General features: G+C 45.4%; 2 long non-coding RNA genes across 2 annotated transcripts in view; both read right to left on the bottom strand.

The window, feature by feature from the left end:
* Positions 1 to 17,513, bottom strand: part of LOC101789951 (uncharacterized) — a 91,750-nt gene that overhangs the window by 31,557 nt on the left and 42,680 nt on the right. Inside the window, exons 3-4 of the long non-coding RNA XR_005268655.2 lie at positions 14,287 to 14,438; positions 12,998 to 13,127 (exon numbers count right to left, since the gene is read on the bottom strand). This is a non-coding gene — a long non-coding RNA (uncharacterized lncRNA). The remainder of the gene's footprint in view (positions 1 to 12,997; positions 13,128 to 14,286; positions 14,439 to 17,513) is intronic.
* Positions 1,176 to 4,327, bottom strand: LOC106015729 (uncharacterized). The gene is made up of 2 exons (XR_001187947.4): positions 2,516 to 4,327; positions 1,176 to 2,405 (listed from the first exon to the last, which is right to left on the bottom strand). It is a non-coding gene; the product is annotated as an uncharacterized lncRNA (long non-coding RNA).

Raw genomic sequence — 17,513 nt, 5'->3', positions numbered from 1 at the left:
TCTGAGGTGTTGCAAAGCACGTGGCTGCAGCTTGAAGCTGCTTTAATTTGTGCTTTAATTTATTTCAGTGGAAAAATGTGCCTGTCTCCTGATTAAATGCTTCCTTTTTTGACTTAAGCTCACATGGAGAAGACAGAATTTCCTCGAGGCTGGCCCCAAGTCACAGACCTGCCAGAGAAGAAAATGACCTTGGATCTGATTGTGTGAAACTCATCACTCAGCTGCATTTCTCCATGATCATTTCTTTACACAGTCATGCAGAAACAAGCCGATGTCTTGTCCTTCTGAGGCTGAAAACAGAAGGAGTAAAGCAGTATTACCCACACCAGCACTTTGCACACTGACACCAGAGGAGCATTAGCACAGATTTTTTTTAATGTTTATCTTTTTCCTACAGAACGTGCCCATATTATCGTTTCCCAAACAACAGCAATGGGGCCACAGTCCCATTTGGGGATGTCATGATAAAAACTACAGCTAAGGCTGACATCTCTTCTGTGCAGAGTGCTGGGGATTTGGGGGAGGGTTTTTGTGGGTTTGCTTTAGTTTTTTGATTGCAACAAGCTTTCGTAGATACAGGGCCTTTACCAAGGTCAACACTCCAACTCCAGTTTCACTCCTAACTCCCCTCCTTAGAAGACAGCAGAGCCCTTTCAATGAATCAAAGGCTTGCACTTTAAAGGAGCAGAGCACATTGTTCTAGAGGAAATACATTTCAAAGCTTATTAGAGTTACTCACCCTCACACTATCAGACAAGGAGTTTTAAAAGTTTTTCTAAGTCATCGAGCCATCAGTCCTGTCATTGGATTTTTAAAATGTGTTAGGTTCCTCATTACGTGGTTATATGGCCCCTGTGCTGCGGCACATGCACCATGTAAGAAATGGTGAAATTCTGCATGCCAGTGCTTCTGGGCTGCTTATATTGTTTCACCAACAAGAAGCATTTCATACAAATACAAGACTTTAAATAAAGAAAAATAAAAAAAAATTAAAAATCATATTTCCCATGTCTTTTTGTGTCAACAAAGGACTTTACTGGTAAGTAATGAGTCTGCACTAAGCAGGCAAACACAAGGAAATGAAATCTACGTTGATAACCAACCATGGTGTGTGCGTATATTGTATCTCCAAGGATTAAAAACAACCCAACCACAAAACAGCAAAAGAAGCTTGGTCCTTTTACATAACAATAGCCATTTATGATAAATTTTGCTGCTTACATTCTTAGAGGAATATTAAATTCCATCTCGTATGCCCCAGGTTTTTTTCAGTTGTTTTATACCCAGTCATGTAAATGATGACCTATTGAAAACATATAAGCTAAATATTTATGCATAATACTTAACATTATTTTTTGTTAATATGATGTAAGTATTTTGCCTTACAATATAAGCTTTTGCCTCCCTTAGCACCTTCTTAGCATCTCCCTAACCTGCTCAGCTGGACAAGCTGTGGTGAAATCCATAGAGGCAGTCAGAAGAACAATTTACAAAGTCTGCAAGAAACAAAAGCTTCTGAATAGCAAGAGCTGTGTCACATGCCTAACCTCTTCCTAGCTGTATTTAGGATAAAGGATATTTGGCTCGCGGAGGTGCGGTCTGGCTGATATAATTAGACTTCTCAAGAATCTCTGAACAGTTTGGGGAAATATGCCTTCAATTAATTTTGATTCATTTAAATCACAAGTTACTTATTTGCCATATCCAGAATTTGCTAAAAATGTGGAACATTTGCCATAGCACTGGAAATCCATGAAAACTGAGAAATTATGTGCATTGCAAAAGCAGCAAGTCTGCGCGTGCCTTTGGCTCCCTTCAGCCAGCCAGACCCCTGTCTGGCGGGGCACAGACAGCCCTTTGCATTTCTTTTGCTCACTTTATCTTCAAATACCACAGCGCTGAAATTCCTCTGCAGCACTCCTCTCGTTCACCGGTGTGCTATTCTGCTCCCATCACGTCCAGAGGGGAGTCAAAAGAAGAGCTGGAACAGCGATTGTGATGTAGAGGTCAGCTTGGAGTTGAAGGGCATGGCCCATTCTGGAAGGGAAAACTCTCAACTGTGAGGATCCCCAGGAATTGAGGCAGGCTCAGGTCACTTTCTGTAGCACAGATAACCGAGATGCCAGGCTTGTTCTGCTGCCAGCACCCAAAAGAAGACGGTGCCTCCATGTGTGCCCACCTCCAGGCACGCCTGAGCCTGGGTTTTAGCTTCTTGTGGCACTGGAATTTGTAAAGCAGTTACAGAGATTTAGGGGCACGCGTGCCACTACCTCCAGTGGAGAGCAAGGGTTAAACTTATCTTACAAAAGTTTAGAAATCCCAGCACCGATGCAGGACTGGCTTCACCACCACTGTGCTGGAACTTGGCGATCGTGTGAGAGGACACATCAACACTAAACAACGGCCTGGAACAGGAAGAGAAGATGAGTATCTAATCCGACTGCAGCTCCAGAGGAAATCTCACGCAGGCTGCCTGGAAGGGGCCCAGGAGCCTCACGCTAACGCCCCCACTCACCACCACTCTCCTCGGCTCGGGGTCCTCGCCACCAGGCACCGGGGCCGCATTCGGCACCTGGAAGCGGCGTTTTTGGGAGCCAGCACCTCGGCCTCGCGGCACAGCTGAAAAGCTCAGCCATAAATCTTTTCAGAGCAGAAGCAGCCCGAAAATGCGCTCAGGCAGGGCTGTCTGGGAGGAGGTGGGGGTTCAGGCTAATTCTTTTGTTTCTCTTATGCAGATTGTCAGAAACCAAAACTCTTCCAACACACAAATGCCTCCTACTTGGGATAGAAGGACTGGGAGCGCTGCCTCGGTTTCTTCAAAAGAAAACAAAAATCTGAAGTCTTTCTACCCAAAAGTCCCAGAAGACTCCACGTTCGCCACTTATCTCGGAAAAACGATTGACACGAGAGCTGTTTCCCAACACACGAGCTATAAATCGCCTCCAACTCCTGTGCAAGGACATCCCAAGAACTCAAACACCGGCAGGCTGGGCAGCCAGCCAAAACCTTACAGAGCAGTTGATCACGGTTCCCACACCAAAGCTGTTACATATGAAGTCTGTGGTGTCTCAGCGTTCCTCCTGAAGGCTGTTCTCAGGCAGATACGGGAGAATGTGAAGAAACCTGTCTCTCCTAGCCTGTGCCCATGGAAAAAAATGCTAATGCACCGCGGCAGGGAGCAGCTCCCACATCGAGGAAGCTGCACTGGTGAGCGGCTGCACCCTTCAGACGTTCGGCCTGGCAAAGTCACCGGCTCTGGGAGCAGATCCTTTTGGGGAAAGAAGTCGGCTTTTGAACTTCCCGTGATTCATTCCTAATGCATGGCTCCCTCCTAGATCTTTATGGGCAAGTTTTAATAGCCCTGTTCTGACTTTTACTCTTACAAGCTGCAAGCTGCAGAGGCACTTCAGCTTGGCCTGAGTCCAAGCTTGTGATTCTATTTTATTTTGTTTTTTAACCTGCCTGGTTTTTAGCTGGATGCCTTTTGTGATCCATGTCATTGCCACGAAGAATAACGCTTGAGCAAGGGAGGTGGAAGCAACAAAGAGCTGGGCCAAGAAGAGAGCGGGATGGGATTTCCCATTTGCTGATGGGCTGATGGCAGACACTTACTCCAGGATGAAGTGGCCACGTAAGAACTTTCTCCCAGACTTTTGTGAATTCCTCGTCAGCACACTGCCACAACCTGTGTCTACTGCACCGCTTGTGAAATTACCCCGGTGTCACAACAGCTGAGAGATGTCTCCTAAAGCTGTAGCTGCAGATGGTGATGAAGGCATCCCCTTTAGGCAGAGCACGGTCCCACACCACGCGCTAGCCGTTCGCTGGTCCTCAGCCTGCAGACATGTCTGTGCTCCTTCCAGGCATTCCCATTCCACTCACTGCAATACGGGATTGCTGAGTTTTCACTGAGGTATCAGCGGCAGAGAAGGAGCAGAGTATTTTATACTTTGGGCATTTAACTCCCTTTGCAAAGCACTATGCATTTTTAAGAAATAGAAGGCTGCCAAAGAGAAATGGCGTAAGACAAGGAAGTCAGGGATTCAAAAGAAAATAATTGCCAGTGTTCAGGAGTGTGTGGTTCCACAGCTTTTGTTTGTTCACTTAAGAAATAGAATATGTCTATACTCCTCTTTCCCAAATTCCTGTTGGTCCTGTCTGCTACATCAGCTCGTGCCACACTTTTGAAAATCCCATTTAAATCTCATCATGTGTTCTTCAGAACGAGGTAAGGTCTAAACCCTTGGCAGCGTTCAGACACAGGCACGGTGTGGCGATGCTGCCACTCGCTGCAGGACGGCTCCCCCTCGTGCCCTTCCCACACAGACAGTCCCTGCCCAGGAGGTGAGACCTGCCCTACACAGCCATCCACACACGCTGTGCACGCCCGGAGATCCCATTTGAAGTCTCTGATGTCCAGAGATGACATTTAACGAAGGACACTTGGTTCTCAGCTCATTATTAAAATGGATTTCGTAACTGAAATCTCATTAAGTGTGGTTTCATCGAGGTGATCAAGGTCAGGCTGAGGTCCAGCATGGCAGTGGTTTTGTTTTGCCGGGCACACTGGATGCTTTCTCACGTGAAAGAACCAAAACAAGTGTCAAAATATGAATGGGCACTGCCTAAGGAAGCAGCAGCCTTTGTGCGAGGTGATTTGATGAAGCAGTACCTCTGTCCGTCCAGCTGGGCAGACGTCTTCCAAGAGAAAAGTGCAAACCAACACCTGCTTCTTATTCCTGCATCTCACTCTCTAAGCACCTAAACAATGGGAAACAATCTGTCCTCAAGATTCCAGGAGCCCATAAATGCAAAAATAAATTAAATAAATCCAAGAGAATAGGTGTATGTTTAATCTGGATACCCCCCGGTGGAGATCTCTGTGCATAATGCTGCAACAATCGCATACTGAGATCAGACATCAATAGACTTCCTGCCACAGAAAATTCCTAAAGAAGAGGTCTGCTTTAAACCAGGGTCCTGTACAGCTTTCCAAACAGAAGAAGCTGGCATAAGTTGTGTTTGGTTTATTCCAAAATGACCTATCCCAACGGGGCATCACTAAGCTTAGGTGGGCCCATTCTATTTCCATCCCACTGTCAAGGTCCAAAAAAAGATCTGCACTTAATAAACCTTCCTTATACCAAGGATTCAAACCCTGGGACTTTGCTCTCTTTCTCCAAGTGCACATATCATTTTGACCCAAAGGAGACTTTTAATGCAGCTTGAATGTCTTCAACCGCAATAAAGCACACGCTTTTCAAGGCTTTGACAAAGCCAAAGCCATTTTTTACATGACTCACTTTTTTTTTCAAGTCACAAAACCCCCTTGGCAACACCGGGAATTGCACCCATACTCATTAACAGCCAGACAGAGATTTTAACCTACCTATTTAACTAATTAACAGGCAGACAGGAACAAAAAACACACCTCAAGTTCTGCAAAACTGAAGCATCCAAAACGCAAGGCAAGAAGTCCAGTCCTGGAACAACCCCCAGTCCCTAGATCCAGTTTTATTACCAAGATCTGCCACAGGCTTCGGAAAACAGTTGTCACAAATGAAGTAAGGATATTGCAGCCTAATTCACTTTTGAAGCATTTTCATTGATATTATTTCATGAAGTCATGTAGAGGATTTAACTTCTTCCCAGGTCTCTATCAGCACTTATTCAAGTAATGACAAATCTGATTTGTTGCAGGAAAAAGTTACGTGTATCTTAACCTCCTAAGTGTGTTAGGATTGAAGAACACCTCCTACCGAGCTTCCAGATCCCTTTATAAAAACTGAACACATTGCAGATGACTTATTTGTTCCCACCGTACATGGCCTATCTAGCCTGAAATAGGCTCGGTGGGATTTGTGATGAAATCCTGACTGCTCTGAAGTGAGAGAGACTTCTGTCAGGGACTTCAGGGGAGCCGTATTTCAGTTCTGGAATTTACCTTTCCTTTAATACACATGCACAGCACTTACGATATGCTCACATACAATCTACCTAGCTAGCTGGCGACAGCAATGTTTTTAAAAGGTTTTGCTGCCTCTATTTGATGTTTTCTTATACATTTTTCACCACTTAGCCAGCATTTTTCATCTTTTCATCTTTCATCACTGGAAGTGAATCTGATGGGAACAGCAAGACACCTTTGTCCGCTGCGTTCTCCAAGGGGACCTAACTTCTCTGTTTTTAACCCCATTTCAGTTGCTCGGCTGCTGCAGAGGGGAATTAGCTCCTTTGCTTTGCTCTGGACACCTGCAGGAAGGTGGGAATGGGACTGTGGACAGGAACAGATCGCAGTCCCACCAGCCACGCTCAGTCCCAGGCTACCTGGTGTGCTGGTCAGCAAGGAGGGTGAGCGGGATCTATTTCTCCTCCCTGTGTTGTCCACTAATTCTTGTGCTTCCCCAGTGAGGTGAGGAGTTTTCTCAGCCAAAAAGAGATTTCCTCCCAGAGAAACACATCCAGAGATTAAGCTCAGAGCACGGGGTTAAGCTGCCCAGTGGCATGAGCCCCCAGAGCACTACCTGAAGCCGCGCTTCTGCTCCCATCCTCCTGTCTCCAGGCCGTGCCATTTTCCTCTCCAAGGCATTAACGCTCCTGCTGGCAGAGATGCAGCCCCTACAGAGGGCAACCAGATGGACACCTGTGTGAGCATCAGCGATTCTTCAAGACAAATTCTGAACCTCACTAAATCTACAGCACACGGAGTAGCCCCGAACTTAAGCAGGGATTTCAGGCGATGCCTTAGGATAAGTGAAAACACATGACAAGAATGGCCATTAGGGTTTTTCCATGTGCAGAGCCTGCCCTTCTCTCTCCTTGAACTCGATGATGTTTTACCGACCTAACTATAACTTCTGCCATAACTATTCTATATTTCCTCACTCTCGGTCAGATGGTGGGAGAATTGTTTTTTTGGGTGCCCCTAGTGTAAAATCGCCAAGAATAACTGCTGCCTCTCCTCCTCAAATGGCAGCTGTAGCCCTGTGAAAACAGCCCCGGCGGGTTCCCTTCTGAAGTGACAGCAGGTCTGACCGACATCAAAGGGGACGTGAGGTTTTCAGTGAGGGCTGTTTGTTGATTTTTTCTCCAGTGAAGTGATATTACATGGCATTTCCAACCCTCAATCCTATTAAGTGACAGAACTACCTAATAGCACTCATTAAATAACATAACTTGGTGTCAGAAATTCACTGACAGGTTCAGGCAATTGAAGTGGTAGATTTATGCCCTAAACCAATGTGGGTTTGGTGTTATTGTTATTGTTTTTTTTAATAAATGTCATTTATTTAAACAGGTGAAAGCATAAGACCCCAGACAGTTCATGGAAAGGTTATCACCAATCAGAACATAAATGAGAAGAGAAGTGGGTGCCAAACTTTACATGTAGAGAGGACAAAGCAGTAAAAGCCAGGTTGATCACCGTGCTTCTGAGCCCTGTCTTTTCTTAGAAATAACTTCTTTGGTGACACCAACCTACACTGCAGTGCTGTTGTAAGGCAGTCATCTGCTGCAACAGTATTCAGGACCTTTCCACCTTTTTGTCCAAGGAGATATCCGGAATTATCCATAAACGAAAACCTTTGGTTTAGTTAGCGATTGCTTCTGGGCCCACAGCAAACACAGATAATAAAAACGTTGAAGTCCCAAACACCACCATCTTCCCTGCTCTCAGTCAGCTATTAACTGCACATTTTAAACCTTTAACCCAATGCATTTATCTTGTGGAGTGAATGACAAAGTTTGTTAGTGGTCACAGAAATAAGTTTATCAATGATTTCTTTTTTTTTTTTTTTTCTACAGCCCTCATCCTACTTGAAGCCCAAAGTACTTTTACCTGCTGATATCCAAGTGATAACTGCAGCTTTTTTAAGGTGGGGATTTGGCAGTGGTTTACATCTGAATGCAGAGAGCTTGAGGTGTAAGAACGGGAACAGCCAACTGTCTGTCTTAGATCTAACTTACCTATCAACATGCTAAGCTAGAATTAAAAACATAATAATAAATATATATATATACATATATGAGCAACAATATTAGTCCTCAACTGATGCTAGGGATCTCTTGATTCACATTTGATTTCAAACTAACGAGAGCACTCACGTGAGCAACCGCTCAACAAAATGCAAAGTAATTCACAGCCTGGGCTACAGCTCTGTAACTTGCATCCAGAAATCCTCCCAAGGCCTGCCGCTCCACGCTGAAATTCATGGTTTTCATTATTCCTCCACTCGTCCTTTGTCCCCATCCACAAGTCCCCCCAGGTTCCTGCGCCACCTCGGGTTATACGAGTCAGCCCATCTCAGCCAGAAGGACATTACGGGGCTGTTTTCAGCCAGGACTAGCATTGATCAAATTTTCATCTCGTTGATGCCACCGGTGGTTTTTCATTTTTAGCCCCTGGAGGATGGCTAAGCACTTTAGAAGTAGAATTTTAGAAAAGTCCTCTCTTGTGTTCTTACAGTCTCAAAAGATGCAGTATTGCCACCAGCAAATGCAGGGGCAGAAAAGACCACCACAGAGGCAAAGCCCCAAAACACCCCGCTCTCAGCAATCCCCAGCCCTCTGCTCCCTTTTCACCATGACCTGGCATCCACGCAAGGACCTAAAGGAGCAGACTGCAAACGAGGTCCATGGAACAATCCCGGCTGCAAACAGCTACCTAAAAGAGACCGGGGGTAACCTCTAGCAGAGCTAATCCAGCGATCTGCTTGGCACGCCAAGTGGTGGCTCTGAACCGCCTGCTGGGTGCCACCTCTGCCACGGGCTCAGCCCTCGCCCCGGTTGCTGCTGGCCTGACCCTGCAGTGAACTGAGTCAGCTCACGAAATTGGTTGAACACTAACCAGGGGGGAGGACGTTAATCAGCTCCCAGGGTAATCTGAGCACCCGTGCTGATGAGAGGGAGGGGAGAAGCTGCAGCCGGAGGAAGCAGCAAATTGCAGTGTTCCTGGGATGGAAACGGGCAGCCACAAAGTCCTGACACCAGCTCCTCCACTGAAACCTCACAGCGCACCCTGCACGGCTGCTCGCTTCCCTGGCTGTTGGGGTGCTGACAACCTCGGGTATGGTACGGTCACAGCAGGGTAAAACTGATAAATGCAATCAAGGAAACCACAACCTGAAAAAGGACTGCTGCATCCCTGCCTGCACTGGAACAGTGAGAGTTGTCCCTGGGACACCCCGTGGGGAGGCACGCAGAGCAGTAACACAGCCCTAGCAGCTCAACGCTGTCCAAAGCTCTGTCCCACATCCTCCTGCCCCCTCCTTTATGCAGGTTTAACACTCACCAGCCCATCGCTAGGAACCCTCGACCTCCCACCTTCTCCAGAAATCCTCGCCCTGTCCCCCCCCGATGCTCTTCCGCAGGTGCAGCGCATCAAATCTGCCTGGCCTGGGTACCTGAGCCAGAAGAGGACACGGGAAGCAGCAGGGGCGTGCACTCAGACAGCCAGGGGAGCCTTCCAGTCCCGTGGTATCAGGGAGTAACTGGGATGTAAAAGACCCTCTGGAGCTCACCAGGTCCGGTGGCAGCACTCCGCTGCCTGGGCTCGGCTGTGTCACTGCAGCAGGAGGGCAAAACCAGGCAGCAGCCCTCTGGCTCACTCACCAAACCCTCGGTTCTCACAGTTTGCCAGTGCCGGGTTTCATTTTTTAATGCAATACAAATGTTGTTGCAAAAACGACTCCTTTTTGTGCCCTAAGGGAATAAAATAAAATACTCTTCCTGGAAAACCCAATTAGCAGTTAAATCCCTGACTGCAAGGCTCCAAGTAAAGGCCGAATACTCAGAGGAACACCAAAACAATACAGCAAATATTTTTGCAGCAGGAAGAGTTTGGAGATGTTTGTTTACCATACAGTTTGTTCCAAACCTCACAGATCCTACAGAACCCATATAAAGACCTCTGATTATTAATAGAGTCGGGCGGCATGAAATGGTATTTCTAACCTGTTTATAAACGGCTTAAAGGAAATTACAAATACCTAAAAAACAAATCCAAGTTTACACTGAAAGGGCAGGGAGCTATATTTGTTCTTCCAGTAAGCAGCATGTTATACGAAACCAAGCTGAGGACATCAGTCATCATTTTACCTGGAAAAATTCAAAGCAGGGAGGGGAGGAAAGATTTTTAGTTTGCCCATTTTATGGAAAAGCAAAACAAAGGGAAAAAGCCCATACAGTGCGCTAGCCTACTGTACATATGGATAAGTAGTTTCAGTAACACATACAATGATTTTCACAACATGCCTTGAAAAGATTCGTTAATGTCTTTGGAAACGTGGGAAAGTAATTTATAACACCACATAAAAAAGTAATGGAGGGCCCGATCCTGTCACCACTAACTTGAAGTGGGCAGAGTCGAGCTTTCAGGCCCTTCCGACAGATTTAAGACATTTTTCAGCAGCCTCGTTCAGATATTAGCAAACCCAGCCTGGCTGGCTCCCTCCACATCCCCACTTGCTAAATTACTCCCCTTTCCTCTCCCTCCCCCCCTTTATTAGAATTTAAAACAAAAATATTTTTTTTATGTGTTGAGCATTTGTATATTCGGAAACGGTGCCTGCCTTTTCTCCAGCCTGACAGCTCGGAGCACTGCTCACATTTAGCAGCCTGCAAATCAAGAGAGGCAGCCCAGCCACATCCACCACGGCCAGAGCAGCCTGCTCTCGGCAGCATCACTGAAACCACCACGGTTTTGTGATGTTTGATTTTTTGCATAATGCTGCCATGAAAACTGTTGTCTCCTACAGAAGCAGGGGGCGATTCTCAAAGTGGAAAGGGAATTAATTTTCCAGAGCCCTTTGTGATCTGGAAGAATTATTTTCCCTTTGCCTGCACGGTAAGAGAAATGATGAGGATGGACCAAGAGGTTGTGTTAGGGGGCCCGCAGCAGCCTCTGAACATGGCACATTTAGAAATGTGAGCCTATACCAAAGCAGGAGCCTGTCTCCTTCTCACCCCCCCAGCACTGCAGTTTCAAAGTGGCTGCTGGAAACACCTCACCTCTGCATGTGGCACGTGGGATTTCCACCGTTATCTTGCAGAGCTGTTGCACTTTCACAAGACACCGCTGACTGGACCAAAATTCTGATGCAGTTAATTTAAAAAGGAAAAAACAAAACAAAACAAAACAAAAAAATAAATTCTTCCATCTCAATGCAGTCTGCATTACAGGGCATGTTTTCTCCATCAAATGTCTAAAACTTATCTGTTTGCATCAACTGATGCCATTGGTGAACTGAGGCTGGAAACCTGAGGCTGTACACACACAGTAGGACTCTGCCCATTGCACACACTGACACTCAGGAATCCTCCAGGCTTCCCCTTGGAAGCCTACTTTCCCTCCACCACTGATGTGTGTCAAACTCTCATGTCAGCCCAGATGAAGCACAGCCTCAGAAAGGCTCGGTGGCTCCTTCTGATAACCTGGCCGAGGAGGACCAGTAACACAGACCCTGGTGAAGCTTCCATTGAGGCAATCCAGCAACGTGCACCAGCCAGTTGCAGGATACAGATCAGAGCCTCTCGCACAGGGCTGTGAACCAGTTTTCTGTAGAGCCATAAAGCACGCAGCCTCCCTAGCAGACCTACATGGACAACCAGTTTCTTTTAGCTACCAGTTGAGAGACCTCTGTCTTTGGAAGCTGCTGAAGCCCCTCAGCTTGTTAACTTTTGTTCTTCTACTGCATGGTTTGGTTCTGATTTAAATGCAGCGCTCATTTCTATATTCACCTCTATTGCAAATGCCTCTACCAGTGCCTGGCAGCTCTTCACAACATTTTCAAGACAGCTCGTCAAGCTAATGCAGCCTGCCATATCTGCTTCTTCCAGCTTGACATTACCCACAAACAGAAAACCTTTTTCTGTTCAATTGCTACAACAACACGGTACAAAACTTCGCCACAGTACAGTCAGACTTCAGTAGGGAAGTTTACTTCTTGTGCTTTTTACTACCTTGCTGCCATTTCCTAGCCATAAGCTGGAAATGTTAAATTATAAAAAAATACAATATTAACCAACCAATTGAGTTGCCAGTTCTAATTTTGGACAGAAAAATGGACAAAGAAATAATCAAAGACTTACCAAAAAAGCAGATGGCTGGAGAGCACTTCTGGCAGTCATGCTACTCGCACATGGGACCACTTGAGTTTAACAAATCGGACAACAGAGAGAGCACTGAAATGGAAATTGGGGCTCTACTCCATTCAAATTCTTCAAAATGTTTGTTTTGGATTTGTACCTCTGCTGCAATTTACAACTCTAGATTAGATATAGCAAGAGTAATATTCTTGACTAGAAGAAAAACAGAGCGATTAAAGCGTTTGCCAAGTCACACAGATTGTCTCCCTGTGTACAAGTAACACTGATGTTCCTAAATAAAAACTAGCACTAAAGGTGTCTTTTACTAACACAGCTATAAAGTCCGACCAGCAGTTAGAGCACGAGACACTTCCCTGATTCAAACTGCAAAACTTCTTCAAACAAGTCCCGTATCCGCATGTGAACATGTGTAAGTTACATCAGCATGGAAAGGAAAACCACAGAAACCTGAGATTTCACGGTCATCTCCATGCAGCACAGACAAGACACTGATACCTCCCATTGCAAGCAAGGTTACATCCCAAATCTGCTGTTCTAAAAGCATGCCCTTTACTGCTAATGAACTGAAGTGCAGTTGTTTCTAACATACGCCAGCTTTGAGACTTTAAGGTATATTCAATCAGGGAGGGCAAATTACTAAAACAATGTTAGTAATATCAATACAACGACACACAGATAGTAGATGACCAAAAAAAAATGAAGGAACAAGACCCATTTCATCAGTCTTGCTGTAAGAAATTCGTTGCCTGAGTGTTTAATAGAAAAACATGAAGATCTTTGTCGCTGAGATGCCAGTTGCAGCTTAATGTAAATGTATGTCCAACTATGACATCACCTACCTCAACCAAAAATTAAGACGAAAGTTCTCTGGTCTCAAGGACTAGTCACTCACCAGGGAACCGGTGGTTTTATATGCATGCCTTCCCGAAGAATCCAAAAATAACATTTTTCCATAGAGCAGAAATTCCTGTAGTGTTCACGCTTTTCGTTTCAGTAATGTTGCAATCCGAAGTGCCAGCCCTCTGTAATGAGGTAATCCGACAATGTAATTTGTAGTATTTTATTCTGTCAAAATTGATCTGAGTATTTCTATAGCAACTAGATCAAAACAAAAGATGAGGCAGACAGAATAAGTCTCTCCCTGCCACCACCCAGATTTTTATATAAATATATACGTATATATATAAAGCATTACATATATATAAAGTTAACTTTCATGATTCATCATTGAAGAATGCTAGAAAAACAGCAGTGGAGAAATAGCAGCACTGCAGGATGACATTTTAAAAGAAATGTTAGCAAATGTGTAAACTGACATCATTAAAATACAAAAAAGTAATTGTTCAATTACCAAACACCCATGAACAGAGTACGTCCTTCCCACTAGATCCGTCAGGGAAGGTATTATCCATTTCCAGTTGGGATAGATGGAAATGGATACTGGCTTTTATTGCTGTCATGAGGTACAGGATATAATACCTTCCCCCAGAGAAAATCACATTTTAACAATTACTGTTAACATGTTAATGTTTAAGAAAATGTGGCTGCCATTTAGCTACCTAAGCTTAGTTTTGGAAATACTGTGTGCAGTACTCTTGCAAATGCCTGTCAATTTGTTTTAATGCCCTTCTAGGAGCTGAGCTGAGTCCAGGCACTGTGATTACAAAACACCTAGGGAACTCCGGATTTGGAGCCCAATCCTATTTCCAACCAACTGATATGATTAACAGTAACACCACCCAGCCCCTTCCTTTTGAAACAAAAATTGACCTTTATAGTGGAGGGCTAAAAAGTTTGGTCCTCCTGCAGACCACCTCTTCATATCCATGTAGCTTCTGAATACTTGTTTTGAGATTTCTGTTAGGTGCTGAACGCAGGCTGCCAACCACACACGGTGTGCAGCTACACACAAACACCTGCAGGCTCCAGATGGAGACATGTGAAACCCAGAATTGACACAGAGCCTTACTTGGGCTTTAAGGAGATGATGAACCTCTCCTTTCATGTGTCATCTACCTGCTGCTAGAAACCTCCCCAGTGTCCAAGAACAATGTTCTGAATCCTGCACAGCACCACTTCCAGCCCCAGAATAAAAACACTCAGCAGTGTTAGAGAGATTCCTAAAATGTCTGGGAAGAGATTTTGAGAAATTATCAGCTGGAAAGAGGATGCTATACTCACTTTCATTGTGCTAGATCTCTGCAGGTCCAACCAGGTTTTGCTGGCTGCCATCTATGGAGGTCACCATGCTCCAAGGCTCGCCGTGTCAGCCATCATAAGCGGCTGTGGCTGGGAGGTGGTTTGGTTTCTTTTTTAGGCCAACTGCTACTGCTCTGTAAGAAAAAGAAAGAACGTTAAGTTAGAGAAATACTGGCCATATACAAAACCAAACCAAACCAAACCAGAAAGCCAACAAACCAACCACTCTTAAAAGCAAGATATATCTCTGATCCTCAGCTGTTGTTCTAGAAAGCAGGATTTCCCCATCACTTAAAGAAGGGGGATATAATGGGCAAAAATTCTTGGTGAAAAAAATTGAGTGCACACATAATCTGAAATATAGGAATATTTCCACGGGTTAGTCACACTCCCCAAATTAAACACCTTTCACCTGAGTAAAGGCCTAAGGCCTCACCCTGTGTAGCACCCTTCCACTTGACAGCAATTCTCCTGAGTGCTGACAATAAATTCAATACTGGCAGAAGCTGCACTGCATATTCATATTTAATTCCCAGAGCCTTCTGTAATAGTTTCTGTCCATACATGGGCTTGCAATAGCAGCATTTTAAAGCTTATCTTACAACCTACAGAGTCCAGATGAATATAGTTATAAAAGTGTGTTCAACAAACTTACCTTTTTAACCTCAAACCACTGAGCTGCTGCTACAGCAGGAGATGCGAAATGCCTATTTCAGCAGCAGTGTTTAAGCATAAAAATAACTGAAACTGTGCCTTCCTTCTTAATTATCACCATTTGTGACCGTCAGGGAAGAGGTACCTTTTCCCTGTGAAACCCCTCATTACCCCTGCCTCCAGTACAGGCACTCGGTGCCAGCCTTAAAAGCTCCCGTCTGCATCCCGTTTGCAGGCCCTGCCATCCTGCCCTTTGAAATGGAGCCTCATACGGGGCACATCAGAAAAACCAGAGGAAATTGGAGATAAAAAAAAAAAAAGATTTAAAAATAAAAACAGTATTTATGTCTCCCAAATGGGAAGTTTGGAGCAGGAAACAGACAGGTATTTAAGCTGATTACCCAAGCAAAGTCCTCTGCCTTTTCAGCAGCGCCACGGTCCCTCGGTAAAACCCCCTGAAATTAATTAGAGTTCGGCGGAGGGGCCGGGGGGGATGGAAAAGATGTCAAATTTTATCTGGAGTGTTAGTGATGGCTGGCTGGAGAGGGGCTCTCAGGCCCGTTAATTGGGCCTGGTGCTCCAACGCCACAAACGCTTTGCCGTGCAATGTTCTAATAACCCCGCAGCGCAGGTGGCCGCCGGCGGCGGTGGCTCCCGAGGGCCCGGCCACGCTTGTCTCTTCCACTCAGGGCCCGCCACACTGAGCAGCAGCCTCGGGCCCGCCGGTCATTAACCCAAATCTTCTCGGGGTGCAGCCGAGCGAGCAATTAAGTAGCCAGGATCCTTCGCGTTCGTCCCAGAAATTCACCCAAATAGAAGTCTTCTGGGCCACGCCGGCCTTCCAGACATGGATCTTATGATGCTTTTTACCTAATTATCAGCTTGGCTTTTTCTACATGCGCAGGGAAAAGGGGAGACCGCGGGGAAGGGCAGGCTCTGCTGAGCACAACCGGAGCTCGGCTTCCTTGGGCGACACCGCCGCGTGCGTCTGCACCCGTACAGAAGTGACATCTCCTCACCCACACTTGCACGTAGCTGCCTAGACAAAGAAGAGTATCATAGGAGGAAGAGCCAGAATGGGAAGGGAAGGACTGCCACATTTAGGATTAATCTGGTGAGCATTAGATCATGATTCACTTTGACAGAAAGGCTCAGGAGCACATTTAGCCGGGGCGAAACGCATTACGATGGTTTAAACAAGAAGGAAATAAGTCTAATGTTTCATGGGCTGCAATATTTGCTGTTGAAATCCTAATAATTGCCAGCGCTCTACACTTGCATTGTACCTAATGAATTGGTTTTAAATTTCAAAAGGCTTCAGCAACGCATCAGATCTTACTTGCTCCTGCCTCTCAACAAAGAGAAGTTTTTAGGAGAACAGGACAGAAAGCTGACGACAACAAAAACAGCCAAAAAACCTGTGATTCTGTGATTCTGAAAAGGCTTCAAACACCACACTACATTTATCTTCCCCATACTTCACAACAGTATTTGTTAAATAAAGATCTTTGTTTTCTGACAAATGTTTTTTTTTAACTGGAAAAATACTCGAACACCACAAGCAGTCCCGGTGCCATTGGTTTTCATTACACACAGTTGTTTTCCAGTTCTGTTATCGTGGAGCACCAGGCTTGGTGAGGGCAGGGGGATCTTCTGGAAGCCAGTGGAATATTTCACAGGTTTTCTGGCTGCACGTTATCTCAGAAGGAAGAAACGAAGACATGCATTTAACCCTGTTTTCAGTAGCAGACACAGAGCAACGCTTCCTAAAGCCTTGTGCCTGCTGAAGTCTCAGGAAGTTTTGCTTTATCAAATAAAACATTGAATTAATGATACATTAAACAGTGGCTGACTCACCAAACTTTTACAGATGGCTTAACCCAAACTTCTGCTTTCTTCTCGCCCACGTGCACAGGATCCCATTGCTTCTCTCATATCTCCTGCTTTTAGTGGCCACAAGAAAAAATAACCCCCCTGCAGCCTCCTCCCCATTCATTCTCCATCACATCAGCTGAAAAAGCACTGGGTCCCTTCTGGTGGTACCACAGCCCCGCACAGGTTTAATACAAACCTGAAGCTCCAGGCTCTGGGTACACATTTTTCATGTCCATAACCACTCCCAGCTGCTTTTTCCATCCAAGCCTCTCCAGCAGCAGTCCCCAGTGGTCTCTCATCAGGACAGAACAGACTCCATCTCATCTCTGTGCCACTCGTCGGAGGAAGGCAGAAACATCTTTATAGTTTAGATCTGAGCCACAATGCGTGAAACCAAGGCTGTCAAGCTGGGCTGACTTTGTACTAATACGTTTGTGTCTTCCCCAGTCCGAAGCACACCACCGAAACTCCCATGTCTGGGCTTCCAGCACAGCCTGGGTTTTCACTTCGGGCTTGTGTTCGTCTAAACACATTTCCTTCACGAGGGAACTGGAATGAACATAGCTAGGAAGAAACCAGATCACGTAAAACAAGCTGCTAACTCTTTCTCACATGTGCAAATGTGATGCCAATTCTCAGAAGCTGCTGTGATTGTAGGAGCATGGTTCTGTTACCAGCCC

Source organism: Anas platyrhynchos, chromosome 11 (assembly GCF_047663525.1).
Source record: "Anas platyrhynchos isolate ZD024472 breed Pekin duck chromosome 11, IASCAAS_PekinDuck_T2T, whole genome shotgun sequence".
Taxonomy (NCBI): Eukaryota; Metazoa; Chordata; class Aves; order Anseriformes; family Anatidae; genus Anas; species Anas platyrhynchos.
Note: the sequence above shows the minus strand (reverse complement) of the source record. Positions and strands in the feature narration are given on the sequence as shown.